The sequence below is a fragment of the Lissotriton vulgaris genome, chromosome 1_1 (genome assembly GCF_964263255.1).
Source record: "Lissotriton vulgaris chromosome 1_1, aLisVul1.2, whole genome shotgun sequence".
Classification (NCBI taxonomy): Eukaryota; Metazoa; Chordata; class Amphibia; order Caudata; family Salamandridae; genus Lissotriton; species Lissotriton vulgaris.
The window spans coordinates 1,543,666,056-1,543,682,872 of NC_141685.1; the positions used below are offsets into that span (position 1 = coordinate 1,543,666,056).

A 16,817-nucleotide genomic window follows, 5' to 3' on the forward strand; every position below is an offset into this window, starting at 1 on the left:
ACCAGGTTAATGTGGAGGATGTTGCCAGACGTGTGGAGCGTAAGGAATTTAAAACTAAGGAATGGTATGACAAAAAATTGAGTACAAGATCTCAAGAATTTCAGGTGGGAGAGTGGGTAAGGATCATCAGACCGGGTTTGTTATCCAAGGGTTCTAATAAGTTTAGTGATCCTATCCAGGTAAAAAAAATATTCTCTAATAGTGTCATGACTCAGGATGGGAAATTTTGGAATGTTAAGAAATTAGCAAAGTGCACTGTCATGAGTGATAAGAAGAATACTTCTAGTAATCAAAGTAATTTGTTTGCAGATGGATCCATTGCTCATAGGGTGAAAGACAACAAACGTGTCATCAACATTCCTAAAAGATATGTCAATTGACTCTGTTATGTTAAGATTGTATATTTGCGTTTTCAGATATGCTATTTAGTTTATTGTTGTTTAAGTTTCCTTTTTCCTTTTGTTTTATTTTATAAAAAAGAGAGATGTGTTACATTCTTTACTGTCATTGTATCTTTAAGTGTATTACTGTGGTCGCATGCCAGAGCATGTGACATGTTTACTTTTGCAGAGTGTTCTGTGTTCCAGAGCTGGCTAGCAAGGTGAATGTACTGTTGGAAGCTCAGTACAGCCTGGACCAGGACACAGATGAATGTCATTTGTGCTGCGATTAAACAATAACTTATTTTTAACTTAATTCTGTCTGGATAATTACTACAATAGCTCTGTGCTTTGGGTCTGTGTACTGCTCTATAGAATAGCACAATAACTTCTCTTTGTTACTGTGTTACGTAATACCGCAAGATTAATATCCATATAGTCGTAGTTGCTCTGGTAAGAATGCCTGTGAGGTGATCAACAGACGACTATGGGATCGGCATTTTGAAACTGTTTATAATGTTTTCCATCTTGTCGAAGACTCCCAGTCACAATGTGCGTCTAGGAAGCAAAGACTGCCAAACCCATGAGAACATTTGTGTCATCAGGTTTGAAAAATGTGCAATTCCGAAGTATTACAGTAGTAAAACCCTAAGAGCGCTCCAGCTCTAGCAGCAGGAGTTTTAGGACATTTATTCACCCTTAAGTGGAAGGTTCAGATTTATTTGCTTTTCGTTGTAAAATAAAAACCTTTCTGAATAAAGCGTGACCAGATTTTCAAAACCAAAAACCGCTGCTCTCAGGAGCACGTTTGTGGAAGGTTTTTTCTAGAAAGCTAAGTTAGAGAACTCCTGGTGGTCGTGACCTTTCGTGCTGCCCGAGTCCACTGCGAGCACTGGGAGTGAGAGAGCTGCGAGAGAGAAGGGTATATACACAACTGTAGTGAGGTTGAAACATTCTGGGGTAACAGGAGGGCATCCCTGGCTGGGCAGACATACACACAAGCCACATTCGTTACACGTCCTACCTCAGTATTCAACTCATTGTGATTAGTGGTTAGGCATGCATGGTACGGGGCATAGACCATCTACAGCACCGCACGAACCGGGGCATAAACCATCTACAGCACTGCAAGGACTGGGGCGGGCATAGGCCATTTACAGAACTGCACAGACCAGGCCATAGACCGTCTACAGCACTGCACGAACCGGGGCATAGACCGTCTACAGTACAGCACGGACGGGGGCAATGACCATCTACAGCACTGCAGGGAGAGGGCACAGACCATCTACAGCACTGCAAGGACCAGGACCTAGACCGTCTACAGCACTGCATGGACCAGGACATAGACCGTCAACAGCACTGTACGAACCGGGGCATAAACCATCTAAAGGACTGCAAGGACCAGGGCGGGCATAGACCATCTACAGTGCTGCACGGACCAGGGCATAGACCATCTACAGCACCGCACGAACCGAGGCATAAACCATCTACAGCACTGCAAGGACCGGGGTGGGCATAGACCATCTGCAGCACTGCACGGACTAGGAGACAGACCTTCTAAAGCACTGCATGGACCTGGGCATAGACCATCTACAGCACTGCACGAACCAAGGCATAGACCGTCTACAGCACTGCACGGACCGGGGCATTGACCGTATACAGCACTGCACGGACTGGGACATAGACCATCTACAGCACTGCGTGGTCTACATTAAGCTAATCGGCATGTTACATTCTGAAGCTGTCTAGGGAGCTTGAGTGGGAAGCGACGTTCACCTGTGGCACACTTACCTCTGTGCGCGACCATGCCTCCGCGGCAGAGTCCGCTCATGTCCTTGCTCCGCTGTCAGGACACGCTCCCTGCCGGAGCTCACCCTTTGCATGGAGTTCAGCGGGGTCTACCAGGGGCTGCTACCTCACGTCGCTTTTCTAGCAAACTCGACAAGCGCGCGTCAGAGATACCCAAAAAGACAAACTAGAAAGCAAGATAAAGTGGTCGCCTTTGTCGAAAGAAGCAGGCTAGTCTAAGAGGATGAGAAGTAAGCAATATTTTAAGTGACAATCAGAATGCAGATAATTTGAGACAGCATGAAGTGCAGTTTCCACTGAGTGTGTGTGAGACAAAAAACTAAATGAACGTAGCTGAAATCAAGAAAGAAGAAAGTTGGTGGTGCACAGTACATTTGGGAAATTTAGAAAGAAAAGTGTAGATCAGTGACGTGGGGGTTAAGAAAAAGAGGAAGAAAATTCTGGTAGCAGGATTCTTTAGCAGAAAAAGAGCAGAATCATATACTGGGTGAAGAGATGAGAGAAAGGCCTGATCAGACCGAGCACGGGTTAACCATTGCCTTTCTTCTCTATGTACGGAAGCCTGTTAAGAATGAAAAGGAGAACTAAGGAGGGAAGAATATCGGAAGAGAACACTTTACAACATTGTTTAAGACTTGACTGGTGTCAAGTTGAGTTATGAGAGAAGAGATCAAGAGGGTCAGAATGTAGGGATTTGTAGACTCTTTCAAAGGCTGATTAATCTGAGAGTTCCTGAGTTGATTCCACTTAGTGAATGGCAGAGTTATTGCCAATCTCTGGTTTTGGTGCGATTCACATATCTTTCTGTTTGTGTTTATGTGTGCAAATGTCTTCTCAATTAGCAGCAAGAGAGATCAGGAACTCTGCTTGGGAGCTGTCCCTGGCATTGATTTACAGAAGAAACTACTTAAGGAGAACGTTCATGACTAGACACCATCCTCTGCCAAGAGATTAGAATCTGGGGCACCGCTAAGTTTTTATATAGGCACTTGCTCTCTTTCAGCCGGGCTGTTCGTCCCAGTTTGGAAAATTCACGTCCTTCTTGTAATTTTCATGAGTCTGGTTTGTTTCCTCCCAATGGTTTGGTGTGAGGATGGTGTATCTCCACTTAAGGAGGCACTGGTGGTCTACGCCCAGCCTTCAGACAGTCCTGGCTGGACTTGGTGACTGGAGCCATCTGAGTAGAGGGGTCTGATTTTTAGTGGGTGTCAATGATGCTGCAATCTCTGTGTGAGGTAGTGCACTCAATGTCAGACATTCTTTCCACAGGTAGGTCAAGCTTTGGATTCCAAATTTCACCTATACTGAATAAGTAGTTTCTGGCTTTTCAGAGTAGTAAAGGTAGTTTACACTTGCTACTGTCCCCAGGAAGATTCCTGGAATACATTTTGGGCCTCTGTTTTACTGAGCCTCAACTTGAAGACTGTCCGTCTGCTCACTGGTGCATATAACTTTTCCCAGCAAGGTTGAGCTACAAGGTTGTTTGTCTACCATCTGATGCCTGTATGGTATACAACCGTTACCACGCATCTTTTACCACGAAGTACCGTTACAACGAAACCATTACAACACAAGGGTATTTACAACGCATGTATTTACAACGCATTACACTACAACGCAGATACTATTACAACGCATACCATTACAACGTAAGTATAGGTAAGTTCATCTTTTTTTTAAACATTTATTAGGGGTATTGGGTTATGGGGTACAGGGGTATTTTAGGGTTCAGGGCTAGGTTTGGGTTATGGGGTACAGGGGTATTTTAGGGTTCAGGGCAAGGTTTGGGTTATGGGGTACAGGGGTATTTTTAGGGTTCAGGGCTGGGTTTGGGTTATGGGTACAGGGGTATTTTAGGGTTCAGGGCTAGGTTTGGGTTATGGGGTACAGGGGTATTTTAGGGTGCAGGGCAAGGTTTGGGTTATGGGGTACAGGGGTATTTTTAGGGTTCAGGGCTGGGTTTGGTTTATGGGGTACAGGGGTATTTTAGGGTTCAGGGCTAGGTTTCGGTTATGGGGTACAGGGGTATTTTTAGGGTTCAGGGCTAGGTTTGGTTTATGGGGTACAGGGGTATTTTAGGGTTCAGGGCTAGGTTTGGGTTATGGGGTACAGGGGTATTTTAGGGTTCAGGGCTGGGTTTGGGTTTTGGGGTACAGGGGTATTTTTAGGGTTCAGGGCTGGGTTTGGATTTTGGGGTACAGGGGTATTTTTAGGGTTCAGGGCTAGGTTTGGGTTTTGGGGTACAGGGGTATTTTTAGGGTTCAGGGATGGGTTTGGGTTATGGGGTACAGGGGTATTTTTAGGGTTCAGGGATGGGTTTGGGTTATGGGGTACAGGGGTATAGGGGTATTTTTAACATATATATTTACAAATTCTTAAATAAAAATTAATATAATTAATTAAAATATTTAAATAATTATTAGTTACATTATTTTAAAATATTATATACTTACTTATACTTACGTTGTAATGGTATGCGTTGTAATAGTATCTGCGTTGTAGTGTAATGCGTTGTAAAGGCATTCGTTGTAAAGGGTCCTGCGTTGTAAAAAATGCGTGGTAATGGTATGCGTGGTAAATGTATGCGTGCTAACGTCATACATCCGCCTGTACCCGTTTGCAAGGAAGGGCTCACTAAACTTAAAGGGGGTGTGTGTTTCTTAAGAGGAAGATATGTTGAATGTAGGCCGTTTACTACAGATTAATCACTACTCATTTTGTAGGACAAAATGCCTTTTGTGTGTTATTAAAGGTTAAGGCTTTAAGCTATGGATAGAAGTGTAGAGACGTACCAATGTGATGTTTGTATGAAGGTTCAAGCAGGGAGTCTTTCCACAAGACTTGGAGAAAGGTAAGGGGGTTGGGGGGCTCAGAAAGCCATTCACTGGGAAAATCCCTTGCAACTGTGTAGCTGCTTATAGGCTGCTCATTGAGTGTCATAGCTGGTGGCACGTCTCTGAAGTGATAATATTACCTACAGATGTAGTGTTACCTCCTGGTTGTTCCTCTTATGGATGTCCATTTACCAACGTGTTTGTGTTAGTGAGAATCATTTACAGTATTTCTCTGGAGTGGTGAATTCACAGTAATAACAAAAATGTGACTTGATCCGATAACTGCCCATTTTTTGCTCGCAAATCGATTTACCATAAACTGGGGGGGCTGTGGATGAGCCTTCACCTGTCTCAGTAATCTCTTCCGCCCAATGAAGCGAAAAGGTCCTTTGCGGATCCAAACTACAGTATTTTTAAACGAAGCAGGTGTGAGCCCGTAGGCCAAGTTAACATTGAGAAAAATCAGGAAATAACATATGTATATTTTAGTTTGCTCACTTATTGCATTTAGAAAAAATGCAGCATTATAAGGGGACGTTATATTTCGCTGCGTGCTCGCAACTGTAAACTCCAGTATGCATATGAATATCTTTTATCTTTCAAAATGATCTGCTCTCTTGTTCTGTTTCTCTCTCGTCGCATTCTCCTGTCAAGCCCACTTCATAAACGGGAGCAGCTGGAGGCCTTTTCATTGGTATTCAGGGATTATCCCCCTTCAGGCTTTTAATAAGATCTGATGCTTGAAATGGCGGCTAGGGTGCGCTCTGAGACAATCACTATTCAGTGCTGGGGGCTGAGGACTCTTCAGTGGCCCAGATAGCTAGGGTTCAGTGGGTTGCAAGTCCTTGTCCTCCACAGAGCAGATCACTTAAGCTGAGAGGTTATCTAACTGTTGTGAGCACGGCGAGGGGAGGCGGGATGGGCGAGACCTCTAACTGCAGGTTAGACAGTTTCAATTTACAGATAATCAGCGCTGTAAAATCAGCACTTTAATCACCCCGCTGCAGATGAAGTAATATAACCCCGGGATCGCGTGGTGCTCTCATGCGAGGGTGATGCGTTATTTAGACAGATAACCCCACGCAAATTCCCAACAACGTCTGTTATATTGTTTTGTTTACCCTGGGCGATGGATGATGTTGTGGCTGCCAATGAGCACTGAGCTGAATCTGTCACTGCTGAGACCGACAGGGCTGGAATGGCAAGTGTTACCGGGTTCCAGATGGGCTGCCGGGGAGAGGTCTCGAGCAGTTTAAGTGAACTTCACACAGCCAATTTTTTTTAGCAGGAACAGATAAATGTTTCAATCTGCTCGTGGCCATGGCTGCCGCTGTGTTTCCAGGGTGCATCGGAAGGAAGCTGCACGTAGGGGCGGGCATCCGTATCCTGTGGGGTCAGTCGCGAGGCGGGAGAGTTTGCCGGTGGAATTTCGGGTCAGTATGTTGCCGCTGATTAGCAGCTGTTCCCCGCCTGGGAGGAAAGACATTCGTTTTTTTATTCTTTATTTCCCCTTATGGCAAGGAAGCTAATTTGCGCCTTTGTGGAGGAAGGCTAATGTTTGCTTAATTGAGCTCCGAGGTGCTCTGCATAAACTGACTGCTGGCCCCTGTTCTCGTTGGCTCTTGCAAGGCAATCTTATCACATCCAATTTGATCAAATATAATGCATATTTACCTCATAAAAGTAACAAGTACAAACTCGGCACGCTGAAAAAAAAGAAAAGCGCTAAAACACAAATGCGCCCCCACGGCCTCGAAAGTGAAACTACTGGGCTAGGAAGTGGGAGGGGTGGGAGGAGTGCGAGAGAAAACATAGCGTTCCCTCGCGGGAGCGAGCAAACATATGTTGCCAAACCTCGCTCCCGCAAGGGAAATCACCAAACGTGCACCCATTGCCATTGAAAACAATGCAATGCGTGCACGTTTTTGGCTGAAAAGCCGAAGCGATTACTATAGGTCTTTTCCCTATGCAACGCATGCACACTACATAGGCGAATTGTACTAGATATACTGGCACATTTAACAAAATTCAAAAATAAAGTACACATATTTATGAAACTTACACAGTATTGTAATTTATTAGCAACACTGAGCACCTAAATTGGTGACAAATACTTAATATTAATTGATCTATTAAGAAGCTCCAAGGAGAGGGGAGAAAGGAAAAGGAAGGAGGGTGCTTAAAGATGTGAAGTACAAAAAGAAATAGTCATATTCAGTCAGATCAATCAGATAATTACAAACAAAAATCAAACATTTCAGATGCAACAAACCGAAATTTGTGGCCAAAATTGAAACAAACAACTTAGGAAGACATTCCACGGTCACAACCTAACGTCAGGGACTTGAACCGGATGTCAAAAATAAACAACACAAGCCGTTGACGTTTCGACCCCTGTATTATAGGTCAAGTTAGGTCCTTAGGCGGGGTCTTCATCAGGACAAAACGGGGAAGGAGGTGATGGGGCAAAGATATCTGAAATTTAAAAGCAAAGGATCAAACATTCAAAGGGGTACAGCTAATGTTACAAATTAACTTGATACGTCGTAAAAACGGCGTCAGAATTATTATTAATAACAATTACCATGGACAACAGGCCCCAGAAGGCTCTGCTATGGGAACTCGGGTTCACCGCTCAGTCGTAGTGGATAGCCGCCGTGAAAACAAATTTGCAACCACAGAGGAATTAAAATCAGAAAAGGGAGTCCATTATTAGACACACTATGGTCTTAAAGATGTATAGCTAAATGAATCAGGCCATAGAAGATAACCTCTTACATCAGAGGGTTAAGATTATCTCAAGGCATAGTGGCCCATGGTCATTTGAGAAAAAAGGAAGGAAGGGTTCACAAAATACACTTGGTATGGTTACTAACATCATAGTAAAAGTTGTCTCATGCTCCAATACAGATGGAGATATATATCATCATGGTCACCAGGCTAAATACAGGATGGTTAAATAAAACAACTTCTAGGAGTCATTCTTGTCCGTTGTGCTCACCCTTGTTCATAAAGAGACTGGGACATCTAGGGAACCGAACTGGTTTATAGAATAACAAATATTCTACACGCGGTCCTCAAGGGTCATGTATACCAATGACACATCATTTACAAGGAAATATCACTCCAGGGGAACCATGCTGTGGGCAGAAAAATGGTGAGACTGATCAGTGGATTAGTATCATGCTAAAGTATCGCACCACCCCCTTGTTATGAAAGGTATAGGCACTTACTCTTGTGGGCTGAGAATGTTAGGCAACAAGGCAAACTGGTTTCAAAGGGTCAATTTCGAGCGGCACTACAAACAGGATAAAGGAGTTTTGTTACTTATTATTAAGCTCATTTGAAATATGGTCTAAGCTAAGCCACGAGAAATACGGGGAATCACTTACATAATCCTAAAGCCGGGGGCCGGATGGGTTAGAACTGCTTAACACGTGCCAAACGATAGTCGCTGTTTGGAAAAATAAACAAACAAACGGAAAACCGATCCGTTACTCGTTGCGGGAATCGGCTTGAAATAACTAGCCAGACCGTGCTTTCTATTCAGGAAGAGGGGTTGAGAGTAAACTTACGGTCAGTCGAACTTGGAACGCCATCCAGCTGATTCGCGAACGCCAAGGCAGAGCTCCCTTGACACTACGTGTAGTTTTGGATTGTCGGGTCACGTGTCCAAAACATGATAGAAAGTGAAGAAATACTTCACCGTTCGGGCAGGTTGTGTGTTTTTGCCCGTATGAACCCGCGTACATCCATGGATTCTAAACCATTCGGAATTAATTATTGGAAATTTTTGAAGTGTAAAATTATTATTAGAAATAGGGGAAAAATGATAAAAAACTCTGTATGTCCAACCAAATTACTATTGAAAAGTAAAATTTGGGGAAAGGGTGAATGGTATTAATCAATCCTTCTCTAAGCCGTGATCGTGCAACTCTCGACCATGAGGTTGTAGACGATTTATAACATGCACAATTGCCATCAAATTTACAATGTATTTCTGTCACTCATTACATAACACATTTAATTTGAAAATATATGAGAGACCATCTAAAAGCTCAATGTAGTTCTAAATCAGACGGAATCAGATCACCTTAACAAATTCATCTGAATTTTCCCGTGCAATTCTCAAAACATGAGATTGTAAACGGATTGTATCCAAAGAATGGGTTGCAACAACACAGAATATCTAACAAATGACATAATCCTGGTATCGGTTTCTTATCTGTTAACAGTAAATGACCTGTTAGAAAGAAAGGTCAATCATACCGACTCGGGCACTTCTCTGGCACGAGAGTGAAGCCGAGTATTGTTGTCTCAAACCATACGATTCATACATAACAGTCTCATTAAAAAATGCTACATATGTCCCACTATTAGCCAAGTGCTGCCAATTGGGACAGGCTACTGTCCTGTTCATTGAGGCCATTTTTAATGGTATCCAAAAGGGACATCCATTTTGCTTCACGTGTGTTTAGTATAGTCATTACACTGCCCCCTCTCCTACCCAGGGTTACTTTTTCAACAACCGGACACCTCAGATCACTTACTAGGTGGCCACTTTTTTGCCAGTGGTCCACCAAGGGTGCCCCTGTCACCTTACATCTTATCCTGCTGCTATGGGATGAGATCCTCGCTTTCACCTTTTGCTGAGTCTGGCCAACATAGATCTGTTTGCATGGGCACAGAATGATGTAAATTACACAGGCCGTATTACAGTTAGTGTGATGTTTCAGGTGAAATGTGCGTTGCCCATGTTCAAAACTTTTTGTCTGAATGGTAGTGTCACATGCGGCACATGTCCCACATCTATAGTGCCCCAACAGATGGGGTAAGTTCCATAAGGTAGTGATGGTGGGTTGACTTGCAGGTTCCAGAAAAGAATGGACTACCATATCCTGTATGTTCTTGGCCCTCTTAAAGGAATGAAGAGGTGGGTTCATGTGTTCGATTTCTTCTGCCACAAGGTGCCAGTTCCTGTTAATGATTTGCTTGATTTCATTACTGCGGGTCGAGAAAGTGGTAACGCAGACTATGCGCTCCATCTCCCCTTTGTTGGTTATTTCTGGATTAAGCAGGATGTCCCGTGGGTTGTACCAGGCATGTTTCCTCGCTCGTTTAACCATCCGAGCCGGGTATCCGCGAGTAATAAGGCGGTCGCACAAAACCTCAGATTCTTGGATATAGTTGTTTCTAGTCGAGCAATTTCTCCTGACCCTAAGGAATTGGCCAATTGGTAAATTGTCTTTTAGGTCCCTAGGGTGATGGCTACCATATTGTAGTAGGGAGTTGCGCTCAGTAGGCTTCCTGTACAAGGTTGTCTGTAGTCGATCTTCATTAGCATATATGGTAATGTCTAAGTAGGGGATGCTCACATTGCTGGATTCCAGGGTAAATTGAATGTTGGGATTGCATGAATTCAACCATACATGGAAAGCACACAACTGTTCTTTATTCCCATCCCAGATACATAGGATGTCATCAATGTATCTTACCCAGAGAGTAAGATTGCTCTGAAATGGGTTATTACTGGCAAAGATAAATTGTTGCTCAAAATGGTTCATGAAGATAATTGCCAGATTCGGGGCAAAAGTGGCCCCCATAGCTACTCCCTTTGTTTGTAGGAAAAATTCATCCTGGAAAATAAAGAAATTTTTCATTATAGCAATGCTCAACAGTTCAATGATGAAGTCAGTAGGCACTGCAACAGGGGCTGGTCTTTTATCCAACGCTTGTCGCATCACTTCTAATGCGTCCATTTGAGGTATGCTGGTATACAGCGACACTATATCACACGTTACCAGAAGTTCTTTTACTGGATTGAATGGTCTCTCATCTATGAGGTTGATGGTTTGAGTAGTGTCCCGCAGGTAAGTTCTAGTTTGAAGTGCAATAGGCTTCAAAAAGAAGCCAACATACTTGCACAACGGGTCGAGCATTGACCCACAGCCTGAGACGATCGGTCGACCCGGAGGATTTTCTAGGTTTTTATGCACTTTTGGGAGTGTATATATCGTCGCTAATCTAGGAAATTTCTGGTTCAGAAATCTAAATTCTTGTTCGCTTAGGAAGCCAGACTCCAGACCTTTCTGTGTGATGGATAAGATATTATTGGCAAGTTCACGTGAAGGATCACTTGTGAGTTTGCGATAGCTTACTCCATCAGTCAATTGCTTGTATATTTCTTGTTTATATTGGACGAGGTTTTGTATAACAATTGCCCCGCCCTTGTCGGCGGGTTTGATGACAACCTCCTTGTTGGTACTAAGTCCGGTTAGGGCCCTTTTCTCCCCTTAGCTAAGATTACATTTGGAAAATTTGCGCAAGTCCAATGCTTTATCTACTGCAATGGTGACGATCTCTTCAAAAGCCAAAATTTTGAGGCTCATCGCGTAGGTGGGGGGGAAGAAAGTAGAGGGTTCCCTTAGTCCAGTGGTGGAACTGGGCTGTCGAGTAGTTTGATTACGGAAGAAGAACTTGAGTCTAATCTTCCTGAAGAAACGATATAGTTCCGTCTTCAATAGAAATTTGTTGACTGTGCTGTCGGGACAAAAGAAAGGCCTCTACCTAGAACTTTCTCTTACTATTCTTGTAGGTCATAGGTGGAAATGTTGATCACAGGGTTGGCTGCGGGCAGACTGGGATGTGGTCCATCTAATCCTTGGATTCTATCTGGCAAGGCACCAGGGTTCACCATCTGTAGGTGTTCCTCCGGGTTGATATCTCCCCATGTACTTCGGGACGGAATGTCACCCGTTTCTGGGACTTTCCTCTGTTGCCCTCCCAGCCTCCGGGATTCTGTTGTTGTCCCCTGGCTTGGCCTCTCGTCCAATTGCCTCGTTCCAAATTTAATCTTAGCCAAGGGGAGAAAAGGGCACTAACCGGACTTAGTACCAACAAGGAGGTTGTCATCAAACCCGCCGACAAGGGCGGGGCAATTGTTATACAAAACCTCGTCCAATATAAACAAGAAATATACAAGCAATTGACTGATGGAGTAAGCTATCGCAAACTCACAAGTGAGCCTTCACTGGAACTTGCCAATAATATCTTATCCATCACACAGAAAGGTCTGGAGTCTGGCTTCCTAAGCGAACAAGAATTTAGATTTCTGAACCAGAAATTTCCTAGATTAGCGACGATATATACACTACCAAAAATGCATAAAAACCAAGAAAATCCTCCGGGTCGGCCGATCGTCTCAGGCTGTGGGTCAATGCTCGAACCGTTGTGCAAGTATGTTGACTTCTTTTTGAAGCCTATTGCACTTCAAACTAGAACTTACCTGCGGGACACTACTCAAACCATCAACCTCATAGATGAGAGACCATTCAATCCAGTAAAAGAACTTCTGGTAATGTGTGATATAGTGTCGCTGCATACCAGCATACCTCAAATGGACCCATTAGAAGTGATGCGACAAGCGTTGGATAAAAGACCAGCCCCTGTTGCAGTGCCTACTGACTTCATCATTGAACTGTTGAGCATTGCTATGATGAAAAATTTCTTTATTTTCCAGAAGGGAGTGGCTATGGGGCCCACTTTTGCCCTGAATCTGGCAATTATCTTCATGGACCATTTTGAGCAACAATTTATCTTTGCCAGTAATAACCCATTCCAGAACAATCTTACTCTCTGGGTAAGATACATTGATGACATCCTATGTATCTGGGATGGGAATAAAGAACAGTTGTGTGCTTTCCATGTATGGTTGAATTCATGCAATCCCAACATTCAATTTACCCTGGAATCCTGCAATGTGAGCATCCCCTACTTAGACATTACCATATATGCCAATGAAGATCGACTACAGACAACCTTGTACAGGAAGCCTACTGAGCGCAACTCCCTACTACAATATGGTAGCCACCACCCTAGGGGCCTAAAAGACAATTTACCAATTGGCCAATTCCTTAGGGTCAGGAGAAATTGCTTGACTAGAAGCAACTATATCCAAGAATCTGAGGTTTTGTGCGATCGCCCTATTACTCGCGGATACCTGGCTCGGATGGTTAAATGAGCGAGGAAACGTGCCTGGTACAACTCACGGGACATCCTGCTTAATCCAGAAATAACTAACAAAGGGGAGATGGACCGCATAGTCTGCGTTACCACTTTCTCGACCCGCAGTAATGCAATCAAGCAAATCATTAACAGGAACTGGCACCTTGTGGCAGAAGAAATCGAACACATGAACCCACCTCTTCATTCCTTTAAGAGGGCCAAGAACATATGGGATATGGTAGTCCATTCTTATCTGGAACCTGCAAGTCAACCCACCATCACTACCTTATGGAACTTACCCCATCTGTTGGGGCACTATAGATGTGGGACATGTACCGCATGTGACACTACCATTCAGACAAAAAGTTTTGAACATGGGCAACGCACATTTCACCTGAAACATCACACTAACTGTAATACGGCCTGTGTAATTTACATCATTCTGTGCCCATGCAAACAGATCTTTGTTGGCCAGACTCAGCAAAAGGTGAAAGCGAGGATCTCATCCCATAGCAGCAGGATAAGATGTAAGGTGACAGGGGCACCCTTGGTGGACCACTGGCAAAAAAGTGGCCACCTAGTAAGTGATCTGAGGTGGCTGGTTGTTGAAAAAGTAACCCTGGGTAGGAGAGGGGGCAATGTAATGACTATACTAAACACACGTGAAGCAAAATGGATGTCCCTTTTGGATACCAATAAAAATGGCCTCAATGAACAGGACAGTAGCCTGTCCCAATTGGCAGCACTTGGCTAATAGTGGGACATCTGTAGCATTTTCTAATGAGACTGTTATGTATGAATCGTATGGTTTGAGACAACAATACTCGGCTTCACTCTCGTGCCAGAGAAGTGCCCGAGTCGGTATGATTGACCTTTCTTTCTAACAGGTCATTTACTGTTAACAGATAAGAAACCGATACCAGGATTATGTCATTTGTTAGATATTCTGTGTTGTTACAACCCATTCTTTGGATACAATCCATTTACAATCTCATGTTTTGAGAATTGCACGGGAAAATTCTGATGAATTTGTTAAGGTGATCCGATTCCGTCTGATTTAGAACTACATTGAGCTTTTAGATGGCCTCTCATATATTTTCAAATTAAATGTGTTATGTAATGAGTGACAGAAATACATTGTAAATTTGATGGCAATTGTGCATGTTATAAATCGTCTACAACCTCATGGTCGAGAGTTGCACGATCACGGCTTAGAGAAGGATTGATTAATACCATTCAACCTTTCCCCAAATGTTACTTTTCAATAGTAATTTGGTTGGACATACAGAGTTTTTTATCAATTTTCCCCTATTTCTAATAATAATTTTACACTTCTAAAATTTCCAATAATTAATTCCGAATGGTTTAGAATCCATGGATGTACGCGGGTTCATACGGGCAAAAACACACAACCTGCCCGAACGGTGAAGTATTTCTTCACTTTCTATCATGTTTTGGACACGTGACCCGACAATCCAAAACTACGCGTAGTGTCAAGGGAGCTCTGCCTTGGGGTACGCGAATCCGCTGGATGGCGTTCCAAGTTCGACTGACCGTAAGTTTACTCTCAACCCCTCTTCCTGAATAGAAAGCACGGTCTGGCTAGTTATTTCAAGCCGATTCCCGCAACGAGTAACAGATCGGTTTTCCGTTTGTTTGTTTATTTTTCCAAACAGCGACTATCGTCTGGGACGTGTTAAGCAGTTCTAACCCATCCGGCCCCCGGCTTTAGTATTATGTAAGTGATTCCCCGTATTTCTCGTGGCTTAGCTTAGACCATATTTCAAATGAGCTTAATAATAAGTAACAAAACTCCTTTATCCTGTTTGTAGTGCCGCTCGAAATTGACCCTTTGAAACCAGTTTGCCTTGTTGCCTAACATTCTCAGCCCACAAGAGTAAGTGCCTATACCTTTCATAACAAGGGGGTGGTGCGATACTTTAGCATGATACTAATCCACTGATCAGTCTTACCATTTTTCTGCCCACAGCGTGGTTCGCCTGGAGTGATATTTCCTTGTAAATGATGTGTCATTGGTGTACATGACCCTTGGGGACCGCGCGTAGAATATTTGTTATTCTATAAACCAGTTTGGTTCCCTAGATGTCCCAGTCTCCTTTTAAACAAGGGTGAGCACAACGGACAAGAATGCCTCCCAGAAGTTATTTTATTTAACCATCCTGTATTTAGCCTGGTGACCATGATGATATATATCTCCATCTGTATTGGATCATGAGACAACTTTTACTATGATGTTAGTAACCATACCAAGTGTATTTTGTGAACCCTTCCTTCCTTTTTTCTCAAATGACCACGGGCCACTATGCCTTGAGATAATCTTAACCATCTGATGTAAGAGGTTATCTTCTATGACCTGATTCATTTAGCTATACATCTTTAAGACCATAGTGTGTCTAATAATGGACTCCCTTTTCTGATTTTAATTCCTCTGTAGTTGCGAATTTGTTTTCGCGGCGACTATCCACTACGACTGAGCGGTGAACCCGAGTTCCCATAGCAGAGCCTTCTGGGGCCTGTTGTCCATGGTAATTGTTATTAATAATAATTCTGACGCCGTATTTACGACGTCTCAAGTTAATTTGTAACATTAGCTGTACCTCTTTGAATGTTTGATCCTTTGCTTTTAAATTTCAGATATCTTTGCCCCATCACCTCCTTCCCCGTTTTGTCCTGATGAAGACCCTGCCTAAGGACCTAACTTGACCTATAATACAGGGGTCGAAACGTCGACGGCTTGTGTTGTTTATTTTTGACATCCGGTTCAAGTCCCTGACGTTCCTATTGATAGGTTGTGACCGTGGAATGTCTTCCTAAGTTGTTTGTTTCAATTTTGGCCACAAATTTCGGTTTGTTGCATCTGAAATGTTTGATTTTTGTTTGTAATTATCTGATCGATCTGACTGAATATGACTATTTCTTTTTGTACTTCACATCTTTAAGCACCCTCCTTCCTTTTCCTTTCTCCCCTCTCCTTGGGGCTTCTTAATAGATCAATTAATATTAAGTATTTGTCATCAGTTTAGGTGCTCAGTGTTGCTAATAAATTACAATACTGTGTAAGTTTCATAAATATGTGTACTTTATTTTTGAATTTTGTTTAATGTGCCAGTATATCTAGTACAATACACCTTCTTGCGGGGACCCCGTATCTATATGTACCACATAGCGACCAGGTCCCCGCGACTGCATGGGTTAAACCCCCTTTAGTGTAATGCACTACATAGGCGAGACCTAAAAAGGAAAACCAGAAACAGAGTGCCGAAGGGATTTAAGAGGGTGACAAGTTGAGGGAACAAGTCTGAACACGTCAGTATAGCTATAGAAACAAATATCAAAGTAGCTGGACAGAACTCCACCTCCTAAACAAAATCTGGGTAAAGTTAGACAAGAGTACTAACTACATGTCCCACTATGGTAAGGTGAAAACCAGGACTGGTACGTAATGCAGAACATGGAATGTTATGTGGTAGAGAGTGTACTGTCATGGGCAGGCCTAAAGGCAGGACCTTCCAGGGCCTACATGAGCACAGTTTTGGGTCGGATGACGGAATCCTTACCGGGCACTTCTGCCGTAGGTGATTTGCATAACTAAACAAAATTAAAATCTACAAAACCTTTAAGCAGCAGTTGTTAACCTGCAGTCCGCTGACCCCTGAGGGTTTGCGGACAGGAGGTCGCATGACAGTCTGTAACTGTTTATTAATCTTCTATATTACATCATTTGGTAAAGTATATGTACATAGAAAAGCACAATTTTTAATTAAAAATG

General features: G+C 43.2%; 1 protein-coding gene across 1 annotated transcript in view; it reads right to left on the reverse strand.

The window, feature by feature from the left end:
• Positions 1 to 16,817, reverse strand: part of OTOGL (otogelin like) — a 1,110,282-nt gene that overhangs the window by 810,288 nt on the left and 283,177 nt on the right. The window lies entirely within an intron of this gene.